General features: G+C 37.7%; 1 protein-coding gene across 5 annotated transcripts in view; it reads left to right on the top strand.

Moving 5' to 3' along the window:
- Positions 1–5,121: 5,121 nt before the first annotated feature.
- MACC1 (MET transcriptional regulator MACC1) overlaps positions 5,122–24,730 on the top strand; it is a 73,982-nt gene continuing 54,373 nt past the window's right edge. For 2 of the 5 annotated variants that reach the window (XM_070509969.1, XM_014830611.3), the window contains exon 1: positions 5,490–5,620. The gene's annotated coding sequence lies outside the window, so the exon portion shown is untranslated. Of the gene's footprint in view, positions 5,621–24,730 lie in introns of all 5 variants that reach the window. The other 3 variants (XR_006524549.2, XM_014830614.3, XM_070509961.1) reach the window with 3 other exon arrangements.

Below are 24,730 nucleotides of genomic sequence, written 5' to 3'. Positions count from 1 at the left end.
GGACATGAAATACACTGCTATTTTCTTACAGAGCTTCAAACTGACAGAAAAATTAAACTACTCCTGAAAAATTCCAATGATGGTGTCCATGGCCCATAGTGGTATGTGAATGGATATTAATGTTAAAAAATGTTCTGTCTTGTGCAAAATTTTTAAATGTTCAAGAAACATGCATGCAGTGAAGTGTATTATCTAAACTATATTTGCAGATGAATTAGGAATGTCTGCCACCCCCTTGTCTTGGCTTCCAGATTGTGAGCTTTATAGAACACAATTAAATGTTGATATTCCATTTTCAAATAACTTACAGTTTGGTGTACTAGGAACTCAAAGTAAACTCCCTTTTTCCTCTAAAGTGGGTGAAGTAATTTATATGCTTATACAGGCACACACACACACATACAAAGACATTTGTTAATGGAATGCACAAAATTACAATTTTAATCAAGAGACACAAAATTCTACACATTCCTAGAACTTAGTGACAAAAATATACTTTGAAATTTTGTGGAAAATCATGTAAGCTCCAGGGAAGTAGATGTGAAGACAGCTGAAGATTTTTCAAAATGGTGATCTTGGTATGAACGTGGCAATTGTACTAATAAAAATACAGAGTCAATGAATGGACAACTTTTTAGGTTACAGTTATGAGGCAAGTAATCCATAGGCATTCCAGTGAAAACTGCACAGAGGGCTTTCTGTTGTTGATTAGCAGCAAAAGGGCAGCATGGAAACGTCTTACAATCATGCAAAGAGTTGGCACATTTTTCCTAGTGTGTTATCCTGAAAGCAACAAATGAAAGAAAGCAGTGACAAACTTCTAAACTACAGCTTGGTGGGTGTCAGTTTATGGATGATTCATCTTACGGTTGAGTAAGGAGCCAGAACTATGTAGTAAAGGAAAATATGAATTTGTAAGAACAACTTGGCTCATTCTCTTAATCTAGGGAAATAAAATCAATCTGACCTAAATTAACTTTGGCCCTAACATTTTACTGTGATTTGAGGTATTCACTAAAATCAACTGGTAAATGGCAGAGTTATTAACTTTTTTGGGAAAGTTACAGTGTGATAATGACTCAGGGACAAAGAAACCCAGAAAATGGATGTCACAAGCAGCTCAGGGGTCTGAGAGTCAATGCATACTGAAACAGGACAGAGAAAAACTCCAGGGGGAACTTTCTTATAGGCTTGCAAATGTGGCCTTTCTCTTCCCAAGATAGCCTCATAGTGGGAAAAATCTGAGCATGTGGGGAATATGGCTATTTCCTATCACCTTTCTGGTATATTTGTACTACAGGGACCAAACATGAGTGACATTTAACATAGGTCATTGAAGGATACCAAGAAAATCCCCTTTTGATTATTAAGTAACACCCTAGACGTATTCAAACCATTTTTCTATGTCTTTGATTTCCCCCTCTGTGTGTCAGTATCACTAGCTCTGCTCCCTATTAGATACAGGGAGGGGGTAAAGTCTGAATTCTAAACTGGCTGCTGCATTAGGAGAAAAATTTACCTCTGCATTAATAAGCAACTGACAGCTTCCATGTGGTTAGAGAATTTTTAAGTTAGAAGGAACTGTAAGCAACGCTTCCTCATTTTACTGGTCAGTTCAATTTAGGTCAGCAAATATGTACCATGGCCAGGCACTGTGAAGCTTTTGGATATTTAGAGATTAAATAAGATCCAGTCCTTGATCTGATAGAGTCTAAATATAGTGGAGTAGGCAGAGGTGGTATTTGTTATAGTGAGCTAAGAGCTGTATTAGATGTATGTGTAGGTCAGAGTTTTTAGCTCCAAGCAATAGCAAATGACTTTGGGTGATCTAAATTGAGGAGCAACACATCAAACTCCAGTCCCACGATTGCTAGGAGGGCTGGAGAATCAGGCACACAGCTTGCAAAGCCAGAGCAGCAGCCAAACTAATGCTACTGGATAAATTAGTTGTTTCTGCTAAACCCGACAAATCACAGTTTGCATGACCATCTCTGAGAGTCCTGGGCTCTACTCTCCATGGCCACAGCAGCCACATCCAGAGCAGGACATTGTTTGCACAGCTGCCTCTGTTTACCATGAGAGGATTCTCTTCTGTCCCTGCTTCTTTGTGTCACCAGTTCCTAATTCCAGGTCCCAGATAGCTGTGTCTTGTAGTCATTCTAAGTGCTTTCCTTCTCCCGTATCTACCAGGCTGGCCAGGACAGTAAGTCACTGGCATTTCAGCTTCCATGTTGGTTGTTACTGTTAGATTATGGATGGGGCGAGGCAGATTTTAAACTCGTAATTTAGTACATCACAGTCTCTTTTAGCTTAAATAATCTTTTGGGTGACTCCTTTTTTATTTTCAGTCTTTCAGTTTCTCCTTCTCCTTCTCCCGTTTCTTTCTAAGATGGTACCTGAGTGTACCGTAGGAGAACAGACCTAACATGCTAACATGATGGTGTGGTGAAAAGAAGAGGGCCTAAAGCCCACATGAGACCATCTGGGGCCCAGGTGGTCACCTGCTGTGGGAGAGTCTGGTTTGATTCTGGTGCTTGACGAAGAGGCCTTTTGGGAACATTGTACAAAAATGACCTCCATTGACAGATGATTCTTACCATTTTTCTGGAGTCATGAAGGCATAGTGTAGCCTCTTTGTCCTAATTCCTGGCATCTGCAGGTCCACTGGCCCTCTTGGCACCTTCACATTCCCACACTGAAGAATATGGGAATAGTTCGTCCCTGATTAGCTCTCCCAACTGGGCAAAGACTGCAATGGTGTAGGCTGTGTGGCTGAACATGCAGGCCCTGCTCCTGATATATTTGACTCTTCCCTACCTACCAATATGTTTCTTCTGAAGCACCCTTAGTATTCCACTCAAACTCTGGCTTTCTTCTTCCCACAGACTGGAGTGGAAGGGGCTGGATTTCCATACCCCTTTTTCTGTCAGAAATAACAGATGTTGATATTCTACTTATTTTTTAGGTGCAATAAATCTCTTGGCTGCAAGTGATCTTGATTTCAGGGGAGAAATGAAAACATCTTGGATTAGCATCAACCCAGTCAGACATTTGCATAAATCAGTACAAGAAACATGTAATGGGGCAAGGAAGGGGTAGGCAGAAAAGACTTTCTTAAGGAAGCAACCCTGAGCTATGTCTTGAGGATGAACTCCGTGCCCAATTTTAGATAGCTTAGATTATATTCACACAGGCAGACTAAGTGGCTAGCAGTCCTTATGATGTGATAGAGAGTTGGGAAGACTCGCAAACAACAGTTGCGTTCACCACCCCACCTTCATATCTGATGGTCCACAGAAATCTCATTGTGTGTCAGCAAGATCTAGAAGGTTCACTTCCTCCACAATGACTGAGGGCTAGAAGACAGAGCAGAGTGGGTGAGGACCAGGAGAATCTCATAGGAGCAGAGGTGCGAGGAACCAACAATTGCTGAGAGAATTCCCTTCCCTGGGTAGGAGAGATCACTGATTAAGAACTACTTAAAGGAGTCCAAAGGACAGTGTTTTAACTTCAGAGCCAGGAGATTAGATTACAGGGGAAGGGAGACAGAAATGCTGGAGCTGATAATCAAAAATCATAGATGGCAGCAGGGCCAAATCTCCAAGATGCAGCCCTGGGACTGAAGGCCAGACATTGGGAAGCTGTCAGCAAGCCAAGACCACAGCATAAGGCAGAGCTAGTGAAGCAATTAGTGCTGACCCATGAGAGCCTTCATTTCAGGTATGGTCAGGGGTTAAATTGATAGATTTAATACCTTACCATTCTACAAAAAACAGTTGTGGAAGCCACACCAGACTAGACCATAGCGGAATTCTGATAACAGTATTCCTTCCAGGCATTTAAAGAGTTCTTTAAAGGCAAATGTTTTCTGGGAGAGATAAAGGTGGTATTAGGTATTAACATCCAGCTTAGAGTTTATAGCTCAGTTATTTCATTCACTGATTGTTTATCAGAAAAGTCTACATGTAAATAATTGAGTTAGTGAGGTGGGAATAAAATAAGGTCTTGCCTTCAAATAGGAAGGTAAGACTGCATGTATGTATACACACACAAACACACAATGATGAGATAAGGTATAAAATTTATTATGAAGAGGGCTAGATAAAATATTATGGAATTGATTAAGGGAGAGAATAATTCAGATTAGGGCAGACTGGGGAGGACTTCTTGAAGGGTGTTTTTTCACTGAGCTTTTAAAGAAAGGAAAGATCTGAACATTTAAAGGTAGGCAAAGAATTTTTTAGGAAGAAGAAACAGCATGGAGAACAAAATCTATAGGGTTTGGGAAAATGGAGAGCCATTTGTTTTGGAAGGAAGATAAATGACATAAGGGAGAGTTAGGTTGTAGTCAGGAGATTGAGGGACCTGTGACAAAGGAAAATAGGATATGACAAATGATGACCCAAGGGAAAATTTCAACAGAGCTCTAGGTGGATTAAGTAGCTTGGACGCATGAAAACCCAGTGTTCTTTAGGGAGGTGGCATGTAGAAATGAGGCGGAGAAAGTTGCCAAAAAGAGAAAATAAATTTTTCCTTTGTTACCTTTCTGCTGTTTACTTACTTTAAATGAATCCTCCCATTATATTTTTGGGTCCAAACCAAGCTAGGGCTTGTCTATATCCATTATCTGGGCTGTGTCTAAAAGGAAATAAGAAGCTAGAGAAAGATGCTGTATGAACAAATGGAGGAAACACATTTCTTAGTTTTTCTTTGTTTTTAATATTCTCTGTTCCTGATGTTGCAAAGAAGTGAAGCAACTATTGCACCTTTCATTTTACCCATGTTTTAAAAAATTTTTCCCTCCAATTTTCTTATTCTTGAATTTTGAGCAATCAGAAATAACACTGGAATGTACAAGGAAAACACAGAATTAGGAAATGGAAAAAGAAATGGAAATATCAACAAGGGTTCAAATGTCAACATCTTCCCCACATTTTTGAAAGCACCTTTTAAGACATCCAGGGCAGTTTAGAAGATGACAGGTAAAAGGTCACCATTGTATCTGTAGTACCTCTGTGTGACAATTACAGTACTGACGTAGGAGGAACTAGAGGCTGTCAGGCCTCACCTAGGAAGTCCTTATTCACCTGCTCCACAAGGCAGTGAGGCATCCTCAGCTCTGAATCACTGAAAGAGAATCTGGTGGGGCAGGTTCCACAGCGGCAGGAGGATTTGTTTGCATGAAGATTTTTTATTTCTTTCCAAACATCTTATTCCTCTGCAAACATCAACCACTTTTGTTTCTTTTTATAGAAATAGGTACATATTTACAAATTGTTCTTAGATACACCCATCTGATTTTTTTAACTTACTGCTTTTCCATTTATTTACCCGTTCTTCCTAGGGTGAAACTGTAGCCACCCACCCTCTTCTCTTGGTTTCAGCTGAGGAGTCTGAATTGTGGGCATTGTAGTTGTTTTGCCTATTAGAATTTCTGGTTGGGCAACCTTGGAGCCACACTGGGAGGACTTCTAGTCCCAGGTGGCTTAGTAAGCTTTAGTTCAGGCGCGGCACACAGAGCAAGGCACGTTTGAAGAGAGTCCTCGGTTTTGGTAGACTAACTTCCATTCACTAAAACAATGTTCCTGAACTGAAGAAGCTGGAGTTCATTTCCACAACTGTAAGTGTTGTTCTTAAAAAATTAATGGGTTTTTCACTATTGATGTATGGCACACACTAGGAAACTCTGTCATTTCCAGAACAATTGAACAAACTAAATGTTTCTTCCATCCTAAGCCCAGCTTGGGAAGAAAAAAGGGAAGGTAATTATGTTCTGTGGGTTTGTGGGATGTGGTTTATGATAAACTTTGAGACATAGAATAGAATAATACCTTGAGAGAGGATACAGAATAAAATAATTTATAAAAAGAAGAGCAAGACATTGAACATTCAAAGTCAAATGTAAAAAAAAAAAAAAAAACAGTCTGAGTAGCTTCAAACGTGTAGATGGTCGAAATCCTCAGGAAATTTTAAATATTTCAGAAGGCAGCCAGTTGTGTTGAAAAGGCTGAAGTCAGATAAAGTTGGATTTGGTGTCCCCACTGCTTGTTAGATGTGTGACCTTTGGTAAGATGCTTCACCTTGTTAACCTTCAGTTTCCTCATTTGTAAAGGGGGTATAAAACCTACCTTATTGGGTTAATAGAATGAAATTAGCATAGTGCATTGTACTAACTAAATGGTTAGATAATAACTGTCAGATGATCAGCTTGGTTTCTTCCTAAATAAGTTTCAATTAAGCTTCAAAAGTACATCAAAGAGACCAAAAAAAAAAAAAATGCTGTATGATTCCACTTATATGAGGTACTTAGAGTAGTCAAATTCATAGAAACAGAAAGTAGAATGGTGGTTGGCATGGACTGGGGGGAGGGGCAAATAGTAAATGTTTAATGGGTATAGAGTTTCAGTTGTGCAACTTGAAAACGTTCCGGAGATTCGTTGTGCAACAATGTAAATATACTTAATAGTGTTGAAATATACACTTACAAATGGTGAAGATGGTAAACTTTGTTATATATTTTTCACCACACTTAGGAAAAAAGCAGATGAAAGAGCATGTAGTGAAAATTCTGGTGCCTCCCATTTACTAAGATGTCCCTGACTCCTTAGAAATGTCTAAGTCCATTTATAGTGGATCTAATTTTGGGATTCACGTTGGATCACCTATATAGTGTCTGGTTTTTACATAACAGTAATTAGTATGATGATGATGCATTTCTGGTGTACTCTTAAAGTTCTCTGGACCTTTGTGGTGATCCTTTTATACTCTCCTTAACTTAATTACATAATTATCTCTAATTCATAATAGTGATTTTTCATATGATTTTAATGTGTACTGTACAGAATATTGGAATTATGAAGTCATAATTATTAGTTACAACTTACTTGACAACTTTAGCTACAACTCAAATGTATTATTTATCCCAGTTTTCTCAGCTTCCCTGTAGCTAACTTATAAACAGATTATTTTTATGTGTCTGTATCTTAGAGATAAAAAAGACTATTAAGACAGGCTCTGTAAGCTGGCTCTGTGGTGTAGTGGTTCAGTTTGGCACACTCTACTTCAGCGGCCTGGGTTTGCAGGTTCAAATCCCAGGCATGGACCTACACCATTTGTTAGCCATGCTGTGGCAGCAACCCACATATAAAGTGGAGGAGGAGTGGCACCAGATGTTAGCTCAGGGCTTATCTTCCTCAGCAAAAAAAAAAAAAAAAAAAGACAGGATCTGTTAAACACCATCTTATCTGAAAACTTATTAGATAATTTGCAGGACAAAGGACAATCTGGAATTATACTGATCTTAAACTTGAAAACATGTTGTTGGATTTTTGGAAAATCTTTTCTTGAATGGCCACACATATGCCTAGCTGTCTATTAAGACTAAGTATCATTTATGGTATTTGGTGATAGCTGAAGGTGATAGCAAGCAGTGTTTGTGCCGAGTGTTCAAAGTTTTGCATGTAATACACCATTTAAATGTAAACTCTCTCAGGAGCTATTCAGCAAGTCCAGGGGAGCATTACAATGAAAACAAAGGAGAAGGAAAGCTGCAGAAGCACTTGATAAATATAGTATACAGTCTAAAAGGGCAGCATTGTTTTTGCTGTTGAATGCCATCTATAGTCTACTTCTTCTAGGAAGTGTCATTTATCCATTTAACAATTACTTCTAGCAGTTCTACAGTATTCTTCCACTGGCCTGGACTTGAGGTTAAAGAGTGACTGAGGCATAGCCCTTGAGGCAATCTTAGTATACTAGAGAAGATATGTACTCATAAATAGCTAAAAGGAGGAAGTCCTAATCCATCAATCACTCATGCCATTCCTGGAGTCACTGTTGGTTAATTCCCACTCCTTAGAAGGTATGATGCTCAGTATCATGGGATTAAAAAGAAGCCTCCATAAATCTTTGCTTGAACTATAATCATTGGAGAACAGAAAAAAAAAATTTGAAAACTTGCATATGAGTCAGCAAAGGCAGAGTAAAGTGACTTTCCAAACCTGGAAGAAATGCATGCCCAGAATGCCAGAGGAAGGGGAGGTCATGGTGTACTGAATATCAGGATGATACTCAGGAAAGTGGTGGAGATGTAACCAGGCCTGGAAGGATGTGCAGAGTTGGAAATGGCAGAAACAGATGAAGAGAATATCTCATCTAAAGTAGTGTTTCCAAAACTTTGTATGGATGAAATGATTGTAGGCAATATATGGACTAGAAAATCAGTAACATTAAGTTACACACTGAGAAAGTTATTATATTTTTCAAATTACTTTCAATTCTTCAAGGACAGAGTTTTGTTGTTAATATGATTAAAATTCTTCCAACACTTGTTTAATCCTCCTTTATAACAACAATATAGTAAGTAGCAGGCTTGATGATTTTAGGAGGAAAAAGAATTTAGTTATAGCTTAACTTTTAGAATAACATTTATTTTTATAGCTATTGTCTATTTATTCCAATCAATACTGGTTTTTCCATATATGATACTGATGGAAGTTTGCTTTTAAAAGACTTATCTGAGCTAAAATGACAGTGGATTTACAGAAAAATATTAAGTAAAAAATAGTTCAGATGATACTTGGTAATAGAAAAATGAAAAAGTATCAGAATGCCTGAAGTTTGGGAAACACTGAATTAGATGCAATATCAAGTGAAAAAATTAGGAAGTGAAATTAAATAGGCTGTTTTTATGTATAGCTGAAAAAGAGCGATATTGGATGTTCTATGGAGGTGTCCTAGGGAGCTTTGGGTGATGATGCAGGAAGAAGGTTGATTGTGGAAGTTTTAAAGGGTTTTGGACTTCAGCTTCTAGATGGTGGAGTTCCAAAAGGGTCGTGACCCAGCGACAACATCTCGAAAGCTGTGCTTTAGGAAGATCATCCAAGGAATGGCATATAGGTGGGTTGGAGATGTGGGAGACTGGAATTGGCCACCCCAAGATATGTCTCTTTAGCATGAGGATTATTTGGGGCTGGTTACTTTTAAATAACTAAGGACAGGAAAGAAACTCTGAAAAGCAGAATTTACTTACCCTTTGTTAAGAGACATTTACATTTGTAAAGGAAATCTCCATCTGTAAAGTGTCTCCTTCTCTGTACCAGGAAGAAGAGGGGTATGACCTTATCTCTAGAAACTCTTAATGCAGAAGGCAAGGACTTAAATCTTCATAATAATCTTACTCTTGTTTACTGTACTTGTCTGGTAACCTCCCATAACTGACTACCCCCACCCCCAACATCCTCCTTTGTCTGTAGCTGAAGATGATATTTAAGGTGGTGGCTTCAGCCGTTTTGGCAAGTTGCTCAGGTTGGCTGAGCCTCTCCCGTGTATACGTGTTATAAAGGTGTGTTTAATTTTCTCCTGTTATTCTGTCTCATGTGAATTTAATTCCTTCTCCAGCCAGAAGGACCCAGAGCAGGTAGAGGAAATGTCTTCTTCCCTACAGAGCACAGGGAGCGTGAATGCAAAGAGAACACTTTGGAAATAGGTTTTAATAATCTAAGCATGAATAAATACTGGGTGCTGGGAATGAAAATGGAAAAGAAGAGAGGGATGAGAAAGTCATTCAATCAAAAAGAAAATTAAGTAATAATAAAAAGACAGCTTCCACAATGCTCTCGAGTTTTTAAACTTGGTGGTCTGAGAGAATGACAGTAACACTGAGGCAAAAGAGAGGGAGCTAGTTTTTGGGGGGGAACATGATCTTTGGTACTTCAGGTAATTTGAAATTGAGATGAGGTGACTCTCCAGTGGAAATGGAACTGCATTGTTAATCACATGGGATTGGAATTCTGGAGAGCCATCAGAGTTGGCCAGAGAAACGGAGACAGCAAGCAACTCCCTCATTAAAATGAAACTTATTTCTGCTCTTCCTTCTGCCCCACTCAAGAAGGAATGCTGAAGAAAGAGAATTTCAGGTATCTAGGGATGGGAAGGGGAAGTAAGAGCAAATTGACTGTTTCTTCCCAACATTTTATTTTCTCTTGGGAGTTCTCTCTTGATTACCGTGGCCACTACCTGCCTCAGAGATGAGGCTTCTTTATAGGATGTGTCCTCACAGTAACAAAAACATCTCCATTTCTAGCTAGGAGAATAGCCACCAGGTTTCATTTTCAGGGATGGTAGAGCAGAGTTTTTTGTGTCTTCTATTTCTATTGGGAAAAGCACTTAATTTAGATGTTTCCCTAATACATACAATACAGAGTAGAAAGATATTTAAAGATAGATAAATATCACAAAGACGTATGTACTCACCTCCCAGCTTAACAAATATAGTATTCAAAATTTAAAAAAAATAGGAGCCGGCCCATGGCCAAGTGGTTAAGTTTATGCACTCCGCTTTGGGGGCCTAGGGTTTTGCCGGTTTGGATCCTGGGCATGGACATGGCACCACTCATCAGGCCATGCTGAGGTGGCGTCCCACACAGCACATCCAGAAGGACCTACAACTAGAATATACAACTGTGTACTCGGGGGCTTTGGGGAGAAGAAGAAACAAAAAAGGAAGATTGGCAACAGATGTTAGCTCAGGTGCCAATCTTTAAAAAAAATAAATAAAAGAAAGTTAAAAAAATAAAGCACCCTCCCTTATCCTATTCCTCTCTTTCCCTCCTGAGGGGTTAATGCTATCCTGACTTTGTAGATTCTCTCTCCATTGTCTGTTTTTATTTTGTTTTTATTTTTTCCACTGCTATGTGAATATAACCATAAACAGTATATAATATTGTTTTGAATGTTTAAAAATTTTATATAAATATTAGAGTATACATTGTTCATCTATAACTTGCTCTTTTCTCTCACTATTGTACTTTTGAGATTAATTCATGTAGACTTTTGTAGCACAGTTATTCATTTTCATAGGTGTAAGGTATTTTGCTATTGTAAGTAGCTCTATAACAAATATATTTTTTTGCTTTTTCTCCTCAAATCCCCTCAGTACATAGTTATATATTTTAGTTGTGGATCCTTCTAGTTGTGGCATATGGGACGCCGCCTCAGCATGGCCTGAGGAGCAGTGCTGTGTCTGCACCCAGGATGCGAACCAGTGAAACCCCAGGCCACTGAAGCAGAGCACATGAACTTAATGACTCCTCCACAGGGCCAGCCCCAACAAATATTTTTATACATGTCACTTGTGTACAAATGTAAGAATTATTCTAGTGGATATTTCTAGGAGTAGACTTGCTGAGTCATAGGCATAAGCATCTTCAATTTTATAAGATACTGATGAATTACTTTCCAGAATATTTATACCACATTATATTCCTAGTCAAAATGAATGAGAGTTCTTGTTTCTTCCCATTCTCAACACACTTGTTTATCTCAAATGTTCTAGTTCAATAATCTTTCCAGATGTAAATGAAAACCAGACGCTTGTGGCATCTGGGAGACTCAGATATGTTTGGAACATTCCAATCTCTACAATATAGTTCAAAAGTTGATCTCAAATCAACCTCCTTGTTTCTCAGCCTGTGGTATGAGGGATTGACTGACTTGTCCATTTAAGAGACATTATCTTTAGTGTTAATTATGTTAGTAATAACACTGATAACAACTGTTAACACCATTGAACGCTTACCATGTGCTAAGTATTGTCCTAAGCACTTTAATTACATTATCTTATTTGATTAATTTGCAGGGGCAGATAATGATATCCTAGCCACTTTAGAGATGAAGAAACTGATTCACAGAAATATTACATCAATAGTTAGTAAGTAGGGTGGTGGATTCCATATCTACTCAGTCTATCCCAGCGAGGACAGGTGGGAAAGGATAGGTAGGAAGAGACTGGGAAGAGAGACATTAAAGTATCGTAGTCCTTAACTTCCAAAAATTTAGAATCCAGCTAATATTTAAATAACATCAAAAGAGCCTAATTAAGTAAGGGGAAGTCTCAAATAAGTGCTGTATTTGTACTGGGGAGAATTTGATTTGCCTAGGAAGATTGGAAAATGATTCTTATAGGTGATCAAACTTTACTGAGCCTTGAAGACAAGAAAAAGGAAGTTAAAAAGGCAAGAAATGGAGGGAATAGTGTTTTAGAAAATATGGGGAAGTGGAAAGTGTAAGATATATTTGGTAAAGTTAATTTATCCAAACATTGATTCAACAAATAATTTCTGCACACTTACTATGTATGAGGCACTGAGTGAGCTAACCTGTGGGATACAGCAGTGAGTGAGGCATCATCCCTCCCATAGATAGGCGTGCGTGGAGGTATAGTATTTGGGGAAATGGGGACAAAAATTTGGAGGAAAAAAGACTGAAAAGAAAGGTTGCCTCTAATTCCAAAGGCTTTTCAAATATCAGCCTAAGAAGCAGGCACTTTATTCTGAAGGCAGTGAGGAATCAGTGTGAGTCACTGTGAGATGAGTGGCATTATTCATTTATTTATTCAGTAAACTTTTATTCTACCTGTACTTTGCTTAGTGCTGGGGATATAGGGAGGAGCTCATATTACAGAGGAAGTGGCCAATGTGTATGTAAAACTGATAATACAATGTGAGAACTAAGGCAGGGGTTTGCTCAGGATGGAGATGCCTAACCCAGGCTGGGGAAGTGTGTGAGGAGAGGGAGGCCCACAGTGGGAGATATTCCAAGATACTTTTTGGGATAAAGGAAATTGCTTGAGGAAATTTGATAACTGAGTTTTGTCTTTTATAAAATAGCATTTATTTTAATTTTTTTTCTGATTTCAAAAGTGTTGCATGTTCACTGTAGAAAACTTGAGAATGCCAATCATACTTAACAAGGATGTACATCTTCAAGATTTCTGTGAATATCCTATGAGTCTTTTTATGCCTAGAATAGATAATAAGAATGAATAATTTATAAAAAAAAGTTATGTAATCATTTTAGTTCACTTAACAATATACTACACATTTCCATATCATTTATATTCTTCTATAATATGATTTTAATTGCTCATTGGTATGTGATATTATAATTTAACCAAACTTCTACCCTTGAAAATATCTGTTTCTCCCAATATTTTCAATTATGAATACTGCCACATTGAACATTCTTGTACAAAATTCATAGGACATATCTTATTATTTTTAAAGAGAAATTTCTAGAATTTGAATTATAAGCCATACTACCCACTAAAACTCCTGACTGTATCATACAAGAGAAGGAAAGCCCGTATAGAATACTTAACAAAAAATTGAATTGATGAAACTTCATTTTGGAAACATCATCCTCAAAATACTGTGACATGAGAATAGAAAAGATTGGAGGCAGCAGACCAGGTAGGATTTATTACAGAAATCTAGATGAGAAAAAAATAGAGCTTACACAAATGAAATCTTACTAGTGATGCAATGTGGCAGAAGATTTCAGAGATATTAATTTTACAGAAATTAGTGGATTAGGGACAGTGACTGGGGTGCAGGAATGGAGTAAAATTGATTGTGGATTACCTCCACATTTCTGACACAAGTAACTAACTGTTTGGATGGTCCTGTCCTTGTTCCCTTAGATAGGGAATGCAGGAGAAACAGGTGTGGGAGAAAGGATAGGTGAGTTCACTTGAGGCTAGTGGACTTTGACATGCCTTTGACCATCCACATGGAGAAATTGCTTAAGCAATTGGATGGGTCTGGGAGTCAGGAGTGTAGATAGATTAGAGATAGATAGATGTGGGAGTCAGCAGTCCCTAGGCATAACTACAGTCATGGATGTGGATGGGGTCTCCTGGAGATATTAAGGATAAGAGCATGAGAAGAGTAGGGGGCTTAGGGTGGTGCCCTTTGACTTGATAATATTAAGGTTTAATCAGAGGAAGAAACAGCCGCAGTGGAGACTGAGAAGGAGAGACCAGAGAAATAGGAGAAATTCCAATGGAGAGTAGAGTGATTGAAGACAAAGAAGGAGAACTTTTTAAGAAGGGAGAAGTTAATAGTGTCACGTGTCACAGAGGGGCCTAATAAAAATGAAAGGTATCCTTTCAATTTCACTGGAAGTCTTGTCCAGGGCACTTTTAGTAGAATGGCAGGGAAAGACATCAGAATGCCATAATTAGACCTGTGTTTCAAGAAGATGACTTTGGTGGCAGTGGGTGGAATGGCTTAAGGAAGGAAGAGATGAGAAAGTGGGAGACCAGTGCAATGAGGAGGCGATTGGGACTCCAGAAAGGACATAATAGGAGAAAACCCAGGGTAGTTACCGTGGCATTGGATAAAAAAGAGACTGTGGCAGTAGGATTTATCAAGTAGACAGATGTGATGTATAAGAGAGAGAATGGAATTCAAGAGGGCTCCAAGATTTTCATCAGAAATGACTGCGGAGGTTATGAAACTGTCAACAAAGGCAGAGTCCAGGAAAAGAAACAGGCGTTTTTGTTGGTGGAGTTAAGAAAGGAAAGATGAGTTAGTTCCACCTTGGAAATGTCTAAGGATATGGCAGCATTCACACAGAGACGTTCTGAAGGTGTCTGTTACGGTTCTGCAGCTCAGGGCAGAGATCTAGGTTAGAGACAAAGATCACTGACCTTTCCAGTAAAAATGGAATTTGGAATCATGGGGAAGACTGTAGTAGCTGAAGGAGATCACTGAGATTGAGAAGAACTAGAAAACAGTGGGGAGTGTTTAAATAAACAGGTAACATAGGTGGAGCCGCAGGAAAAAACAGGGAAGGAATGATCAAGCAATAGCTGGAAAACCACTAGGATATTAATTTAAGAAAGTAGAGGAGGGGGCAGCTTTTTTAGGAAGCTGAGGTCATGACCTAATCAGCCACAGACAGGGAAAGCAGGAAGAGGACCAAGGAAGGCCTTTGGGATCTGGGCTTCTTCCAACTCTTGTTTGTCCTGGAAAATACATTTTTAGAATATTTATTGTAATACTGTAATTTGTTGTCTTCTAGTGTTTTTCTTCTCATTTTTTTCTTTTGTATGAAATTAAATACTTAACTTTAATTCTATAACATAGCTTTCAATTTCTCTTCCTGACTGAAGTTACAGGAAATATTTTATGACCAAATCTATGTTATTAGAAAAAAGCCAGTTTGACTTTGTGAAAATTTATTAGAGATAAACTATATGTGGGTTTCTCTTCTCAATTTTTTGCCATTCTAAAGAAACAAATTGTGTTAATTTACATATTAATTCATATGTCAAACTGTTTTTTATTTGCTGAAACTTTCTCCTTTATATCTATAGCATTAATTTAATTCTAAGGTGCTAAGAGGATCCTCTGTATCCTTTCCTAAGTGAAAAATAGCAAGTCCCCAGCAAAGTGAACAGTCTCTCTTTTTGGATGATTTTAATAAACTGAAAATTCAGTAAAAAAATATTACTTGTTTTTGAATATCAAGAATCAAGCATCATTTTCCACGTGGAAATGTTAATTCCTCCATATTTTCATATAGCTTAAAAACTTATAGTATGAGTGTAGTTTTTATGTTATACCTGTAATTCAACCTATCTTTTCTGTATTCTTCTGTGAAAAGAAAGCATGTTCGTTACAGCTAATGCATCTACTGAAAAATATAGACTCATTTATTCTGTCTTTGGTGTTTCATTCCCATTTGCAAAGGTTGATGTTATAAATGAGCTGGTAAATTGTCTGGGAGTTGCATTTCACTTGGTCTTACATTTAGAAATAACTGGGTCAGGATGTCAGGGCTGAAAAAAAGATGTTGGAGACTTTGTGCCAAATAGAAAGACTTGAAAATAATATTTTAAAAAATTGAACAATGAATAGAGTGTTTAATATATATCCAAGTATATTTACAAAGATATTTAAAAAAAAAAACTTAAAGTAACTCTTACACACAATAAAAAATCTAAATAATATAAAAGCATGTGGAATAAAATGTAAGCTGAAACAACAGGTTTCAGGTTTCTAGTCTCTGAGTCCTCTCCTCAGAAGCGCAGCTTGGTAGCTTTCAGTTTCTTTTGACTTCTTCCAGTAATAAATATTCTAAGCATATAGAGTGTCTAATGTCCTTCCTTTTTTTACTTAATGTATTTTAGTGATTGATCCATATCATTGCATATGAAGATACTACACTATTTTTTACCTCAACGATTATGAATATGCCAAAGTTTATTTATTGGTCTCGTATTGATGATTTTTATGTAATTTCCTGTCTGTAGTTCCTATTAACAAAGCTGCAGTGATCAAGGATGTTAAATTGGAAATTTGGCTAAGAGTTTTAGACAACTGATTTCCAACACCAAAAGAGGTTTCTGACTAAAATCCCTGTTGGGAATATTTTCACAGTTCTTGCCCTTCACCCACTTCCAGGTTATAAAGAAAAATAAGGGGAGAAAAAACACTGAGAGGATTTTGTGAGAATGGTTTTTGGAGAGCTAACCCAACATAGAGAGATAGAAATGAAGGATGATACTTTTTTACCTCAAGCTTAGAGGAAGTGGCTTCATTTCACTCTCCTGGAAAGCTTGATGTGTTTTCCTGCTAGAAAACCAGAGCTGAGGGAGGCATAACTAAAGAAGAATTAGATGCATTGCTCGCTTCACAGGCGGTACAATCATAAGCCTCTGAGGATCCCCCAAAGCTCACTTGCGTATACTTGTGTGTGGGCCAGCGCCCCTCCCCCCATCCCCCCAGTTTCAGCAATAAACATTGCAGAGGCAAAGCCAGCTTTCAATCATACCAGTAGAATAAAAACGTCCCTGTTTTATTTCTCCCTTCCCTTCCTTCTTCTCTAACTTTGGAGGCTTCAGTAACAGGAGCTTGCAAGTTGGGTAATGGAGGAGGTGAGGTAGAAAAAGACATGTGCACTGCATCTCCTCCCCAGAAGGCTGTGTACTTGTAGGGCATGGAGACAGGGGGATCTGCCTTACACTGGAATATTGGTGTGCTGATGGAAATACTGGACGGGGCATTCTCATTTATGAATCAAAACTAAATTTTGCAACTTAAAGTAACCACAGGATTTTCTTTAAATCTAAGAGTGACCAGAATATATAGAGGGCCAACTGGGGAATTTTCATCAGTGGTATGGGAAAAAACTCCCCCCAGTGAATAAACTTTTAAAAGGAAAGTGGTGGACAAAAATGCAATTGCACTCTGATTCTTCTCACAAATTGTATTTAAAATGGTTACATACCTATCTTTGCTTACATATAAGGGAAACACTCATTCTTACAAGGACAATATACTAATCTATGAATTTCCAAAGCAGAGTAGAGTTAGTTAACTTGCAGTAGGAATAATTGAAACTAAAACCATACTCTAGGGCTGCACTTTCCAATACAGTAATTACTAGCTATATGTGTCTTTTAAAATTTAGATTAATTAAAATCAGCTAAAATTAAAAATACACTTCCTCAGTTGCACTAGCCATATTTCAAGTGTTCAGCAACAACATGCAGCTATTGACTACCTGATTTGATGAAGCAGATATAGAACATTCTCAAATCACAGAATTTTTGGTCCTTATTACAGACATCAAACCATTTAATTCTCACAAAACACAGTGGAAAAGGTATAATTGTTATTCCCACCTAATAGATGTAAAAATCAAAGATCAGAAAGGTTTGGAAGCTTGATCAAATTCCTTGATTCCCGGGCCCATGTTCCTTCCTTTAAACCACATTGGTTGACCTTCAAGGCAAATGTGAAATATAAAATTGGCTTTACTTTACTTTCACAGTACAATGGAGAATATTCTGAAATCTAGAAATCCCTAAGGGAAGGAGGCTTTATTCATTTCCATGTTGTTACTGGACTGGTGGGAAATGCAATCTTGTTTCTAGTTTCTAATACTTCTTATTTTACAATCCATAAAATTTATTCACAGCGGTAGATTCAACTAAAAGACATTTTTAATGAATGGGAAAGTCTTTAGTAGCAATAGCAAATACTAAATAATTGCACTTATCTAGATTATCTCTTCACTTTGGTATGGTTCTCTAAGAAACTACTCACTGACTTGGTTTTGCATAGATTGTTTTAAGACCAGATTTACTTTCTGTTGTCTTTTACAAATGAAGATAAATGAAATTCATAATAAAACTACTGCTTCACATTAAACATGTAATGGTGTATGTGGATAACTGTTTTATTGGAGGAAGAAAATATAGGAGCAGTTAAAAAAATAAAGATAATTAGCAGTAAGTGAGGTATGAACATCCCCCCACTTTCCGCCCTTCCTTTATAGGAGGCCAGAGAGGTCCAGCTCGTGCATGGACTAAGGGAGTTACCTCCAAGCTCTGCATCCTTAGAGACTGAAGCTCAAAAATGGAATCTAAGGAGGGCTTGAATGCAAAACCTCAAGGGATGACTTGTAATCCTTAGAGAGCTCAAGAGTGGAAGATGAGGAATGAGTTGGGCTCTGTCCACTTTTCTCCATTCTGATGACCATTTTCCTAGTTTAGGCCACTGCCACCTTTCCTTGTAGTCTTGTTCCACCTTTTGTCTTCCATGTTTCTAAAATGTAGATCATAAATTAGAGCATGTCATTTCCTTAATTTAAACTCTTCTTTGTCTTCTTTCTTTTAGGCTAAAGTTCAAGTTCCTCAGGAAGTCTCATAAAGCCATTCAGGACCAGTTCCTACTTCCTTCTGCATCCTTTCCTCTTGCCACTTCCCTACTTCTCCTAGCTCTCTCCCTACCCCTCTAGTATGGCCCAGCCTTCCTGAACTACTTGCTGTTTCCTGAATGAGCCATGCTTTGTTTGCACATCGAGTGTATCCTATTCCTTTTACCTAAAGCACTCTTCAGCCTTCTCCCTACAAACTCCAGTGTGGAACTGACATTTGAACCCTGATAGCTTAACCTCCAGAACTCATTTCCTAAACACTATATGATACCATGGGGCAGACAGGCTGAAGGGTCTCTCCTGCCCTCTTGTATTTTGTGATCCTGGCTATTTTCATCCTTCTATTGTTATAACTGCAAACTGTGTCCACCTTCCTTTGAGTCTGACCAACACCCACCAAGGTGGTCTTTATATTTGATTCATCGATTTAGATGACATAGTGCCACTTCCCCCTCTTTAGATTACATATATTTTAATAAAGAAACATAGAAATCCATCCTACTAAATAATACCCAGTCATCTTTGAAGACTTTAAAAAAGAGAGATGAATAACTATCTGGGTAGGCTTAGATTGATACTTTCCTGGATGCAGTGATATTAAAAATATTCAACAATGGATATGGCGTGGACACTGGCCTCTCAGAATGGATGCTGGCCACTATATGGTACCTGGATATTCTCATTGAATGTCCAGTCTGCCCAGAAGCAGGGGATAGGCATGAAAATATTGCCTGGCTTTTATAAACTTCCAGTATTGGATAGCACCCATGTTTCCAGTTTAGGATGGCGAGGGATGTCTTAAGGCCTAGCCATGCATCAATGAGAATATTTCTTCTGGCTCAAGAAAAACGAAATTGGACACTGATGGTTGAGCACATTGCTTCTGCTCTCCTCTTATGTAATTACATTGCTTGATCTCTCGTGTCTTGAGTTCACTTTGGCTGTTTCCTAAAGTTGAAATTCCCTGTGATTAACCTATGCACTCTTGCCTGTTGCAATTTGACAACAATTTACTTTCTCTTCCAGGATTTGTTATTATGACCAGTAAGTTGGTTGAGAATGTTGATACCAGAGGTCTCTCAGTGACTTCTTTTTTTTCTTGGATGTCATCATGTTTTTTCTTCTGTTTTTATTGCTATTATTTTGAAATATGACAATATTGTTTGCTAATGGGAGAGATATTTTTACATTTATCTGTAGCTCTCCATTTCTAGTAATCTTTTAAATGAGTGTATGTTGTGTGTATGCATGTGTATGTGTGTGCATGTGCATGCAAAATGGTATAGCCACTTGTTTTCCTTTTTTCTCTATCTTGCTAATAATTATATAGGATGTGGCTAAATCATAACTGATTTAACTCTGTTTGTAAGGCCTTTTTCCTTTATGAAAATACATATAATTCACAACTTTCTTATTGATTCATTTTATAGAACATTTAGTTTTATTATTAAATTTATTTTAAACATTGTTTTAAAGTAAAAATAAGTAAGAATTATTTGTTTTAAAATAAAAAGTCTATATTTTTTATTAAAAGAAGGTGGTTAGGATTAAAAGTGGATTCTGTAGTGTTATTTTTGGATGACACTTTATGTACTCTTGACTCACTTCTGTGAAGTCCTCTTCATTCATTTTGATGTTTAATTCTCATGCTAATAAGTGTTCTGTTGTTGCTATGTGCTTCCTATTTAGTTTGAGCAATTGTACTTATTCTGTTTCTAATCCTTCTTTCAGAGCGTGGTTCTGAAGGGATTGCTTCCTGATGATTATGTGATAATCTCCCTGGTGTCGTTGGAAGATGTGGTGGCGGAGGGTGGTACTAGAGTAGGGGCTTGGCTTTGACCACAAGGATGCCAGAGTGTCCACTGTGCTGACAAAAGAAGCCAAGCCTCTTACCTGTATATTGCACTGGTGTCTCCTGGGTTAAGCTGTTGCCTCCAGCACTCCACACACACTCTCAGGCCTTTGCTCTGTGTAATCCTCTTTTGCCTCAGATATCATCGGCTGGGATGATGCCTACTTTTTCCATGTGTCTGGACAGAAGAAGGTCAACTCTGCCAACTCTTTATCTATGGACCACATTCTCACCTTTGTAGCTAACAATTTTTCCTTCTACTCCCAGCTTCCTTGTGCAAGCCTTGTATAAGCTACATAATCTGCCCGTGTCTTAACAATTTTTCCTTCTACTCCCAGCTTCCTTGTGCAAGCCTTGTATAAGCTACATAATCTGCCCGTGTCTCAATTTCTTATCTGCAAAAGGAGTTAATAACATCGGCCATCTTTCTTCTAAAATAGTTCTGAGGAGTAATAACTAACATTCAAAAGCATGAGTTCTAAGATGATAGACCCTCCATAAATTCAAATTACTATTATTACCGTCATCCCTTTTTACTGCCAGCAGAATAATAACTCACATAGGATCTAGTATTATAGAGGGCTTTGCATTTTAAAAAGTATTTTGTAATGTTTAATAATTTAAAAAAGCCTCTCTTTGCACAGTCTCAGCATCATACTTCTATGGTTAAGGATTTACTAAGAGTCCTCTGTAGATCTCTCTTTTTCATGAACTCTTCATTGTTATGCCAATTCGGATTATTATTCTTTTGGTCCTATTTTGTCTCTCATTGGAAGGATTTGTTCTATATTAAGGCTGCTTATGGTGTATGGAATTTATTCTTCTGATTGATGTAATTGGATAATATATATGTTGACTCATAAATTGGTAACCCTCATAAAAATCTTGCTTCCTTAGAAGGGAACTAGAGAGATTAAAAATGAGGCTGAGATCTGAGTGGAGAATTCCAGAATGGAGGCTAGGACCAGGGGCAGACTTTAGTTGCTTATCAAGACAAGATTGAATAATCAAAGGGTGGAGCCTGAACAAAATGTTTACTTCTCTGGATAAGCTTTAAATGTTTATGTTGGCCAACTGATCCCCTTTCATTCTCTCCTGCCCACCAGGAGACCAGCATCCATTAAACTGAGTCCTTGGCAATCCTGCTTTGTTCATTGTTTATATCCTGAACTAGCATGATATGCTTGGCTCTTTATCCCTCTTGATCTCCCATGCTGCCTCTGGATCCAGTGCCTAATTCTGGCTCAGAAAAGTCCCTGGGACATTACCCAGGCACTAGTTTAATTAGTGCCAGGTTTTTCCCAGCACTTGTGAAAAGAGATCAGCCATTGCTTTGATCAATATCTTTTGGCAATAGTTTGCTTCTCTTTCCATCACTCTCCTCCATGCCCCAGGTATCCTATGCTCTCGGGGACATCCAGATGCATGTAGTCTTCTTGAGGTTTCTTTGCTAATACCCAAACTTCAGACCTTCCTGTTGATCCCTTCTCTACTTAGATGAGTCAGTGTGGTAACTGGAAGACAGTTAGCCTCATGGCTTTGCTCTTACAGAGTTTCACCACTAGAGAATGGTACTTTTTTCTTATGATCCTTGAAAGTGTTTATTTTGAAATTGTTTTTATTAAATAAATATTTCTATAAATGAAATTGCCTATATATTCTAGTGGACAAAATAAGCCTGTATATATATGTCAAGGAATAAAAATGAAAACAAACAGTAAATGGTAGCTTTGGAAGCATTTTTCTTAAACCCATGATGTTAAGTCTACTATTCGATGATCAAAATTTGACTCAAACTTTTCTGTTCCACCTGAAATTGAGTGTGAAGAATCATGGCTTTGAATTTTGCAGCTCAAATATGGCTTTTTAAAACTTTGCATGATATATCCAAAGTTTGTCTGAAATCCCTGTGCATCATACAATTACATTCTATGTTTTTAGTTTTTGTCTGAAGACATTTGTAAAATCAACATTACCCCTCCAGTTTATTCAGTCCTCAGTTTATTGATAGTGCATACGCAAGGACATGTGCAGGTTTTACTAACAGATGAAGGAATTTGATATGTATAATGTTAAAAATCAAAGTCAGTCAACATTTAAAAATGCCCAAGAAAGAAAAACAAGTTGTCACTAAGATTGCACTGAATCTTTATCTTAGCCATGCTTATTTAATACACAAAAAATGCAGAGCCACATGGTTATTTGCTTAGAGGATAAAAAAATTTAAATCCATTAGTTTTGCATTAGGAATAGGCAAGCGGCAGAACCAATTGTAAGCAGACCTGAAAAGAAGAGAGGGCAGCCCCTCACTGGTTAGGCCTGGAAGGAGGAAAAAATAGATAAAATAATGTTTGCTGTCTTGTTGAGTTTAAGGAAATCTTAGACTCTCTTTAGTTTTTAACAAAACCTCAGATCACTCAACCCTTTTCAAACTCCACAATTTTAGTTTTAAGCCAATATTAAAATTGACCTTTCTGTTGTGATAAAAATAAACACCTGGCAATCAGGGAAGCTGAGATCTGGTGTGGACCTAATCACCAACTAGGTAAGTGGTTTTAGATAACTCATAACGTTACTGCCTCAGTTTCCAAATTTATAAAAGGAGACAACTGAAGTTGATTGATAGTGTTCCAATGTGTACCATGGAAAACGATGAGTTCTGTGGGATGATGATGAGTTCAGTGCTCCCCACTACAGTGAAAATGGTGGCTAGCAAAGTGAGGGTAGACAGCTGTCATCCTCTTACCTTTCAACCAGAGGAGCTTTGCTTTTATTTGTTTTCCAACTGTATTTCTTTAAGTTTTGAAAAGTATTTCATTTGAATAAATAAGTTCTCCATGCATAAGAGAATTATGTTTAAAACCATTCAATTAAGTTATTGCTGAAGTCTTTTCAGTTCTAAGATATTTTTTCTATGACAATGATAGCAGATATTGCACATCACACACACACACACATACATATACCAACACACAGTGTTATATATGTATATACCACCTTTCTCCAATATAACTTGAAGTACTTAATCATAAAAATGCATATACAATAAAATTGAAAGCCATTAACAATAAAAGCTAAGCCTCCCATAATATTGACAAGGTACAGCGAGTTGGGTGAAGAGATTAATTATATTATACAAACAGATAAACAAAAGACCAGGGATGCGGGAAATTACTGCAAATGCACAAAAACCCAACCTAAGTTTCCTTAGTAGCCAAGGTAAAACCCAAAGTAGGAGGAGACACCAGTCTTTTTTTTTTTTGGAGGAAGATTAGCCCTGCGCTAACTGCTGCCAATCTTCCTCTTTTTGCTGAGGAAGACTGGCCCTGAGCTAACATTCATGCCCATCTTCCTCTACTTTATACGTGGGACGCCTACCACAGCATAGCTTTTGCCAAGCAGTGCCATGTCTGCACCCGGGATCCAAACCCGGGCCGCGGAGAAGCAGAACATGCAAACTTAACAGCTGCACCACCGGCCAGCCCCAAACACCAGTCTTTTAATAAGAGAAAACATTAGGATTAGGAGGAGAAACTTTTCCTACCCCCAAACTGTGAGAATAATTTGCCATACATGGCTTTATATGATAACATAATGGGCAAGTTTCATGATTACAGTTTTACAAAAACATAGAGAAATTTTGTATATGGTCACATCTCATCTTTACCAAGAGTGATATCAAGGAAGTAGTCCTAAGTCATCAGTCTGTAAAGGCCATTTTGATAGGAGGCTGTAGTAATATGCTTTACTTTTAAAGTTGCCTTGTGATTGAAATTGATTTAGTAATAAGACTAGAAGAACTGTGTGCTATGAATGGTTCACATATCCCCTCTTAGTATCAGCATGGCTTTTAATGGAAACTACGTGGTAGGCAATTTTTAATTCACATTGTGAGAACATATCTGAAAGGCAGACTTTATTTATTGTTCTTGAATACAGAAAAATGATGTTTTGTGTGGAAATAAATTTCCTAACTTGGTCTTTCTTTCATAGTTGCCTACTGGACCTCAGCCAGAGGAGCCCAGAGGTTGACCTGAATTTCACCTTAATGACCTGAATGAGTCAAGTGTAAGCTTTTAAGGGTAGAGTAAAAGGAGTGAGTCCTACTTAAGAGGTTTCTGATACCTCTGCTGTGGGGCCAGATTAAAAAGTCTCTCCCTGTGTTTTCTTTCTAAAGAAAACTAAAAAGAAAGAACATGGAAGGGGGCCATTGCTTTATTGTACTGTTTTCTAAGTCTGGAGAAGAAAAGAAAAGCTAGGTTCCCTGCCTCTGTCACCACTGAGCTGTGTGTCAGAACCTGGCTTCCTTTTTAATTCTTTTCTATCACCTAAAATTATATAATCTAAAATTGTATGATTTAAAATTAT

Source organism: Equus asinus, chromosome 1, assembly GCF_041296235.1.
Source record: "Equus asinus isolate D_3611 breed Donkey chromosome 1, EquAss-T2T_v2, whole genome shotgun sequence".
NCBI lineage: Eukaryota > Metazoa > Chordata > Mammalia > Perissodactyla > Equidae > Equus > Equus asinus.
This window is presented reverse-complemented; position numbering and strand designations above follow the sequence as displayed.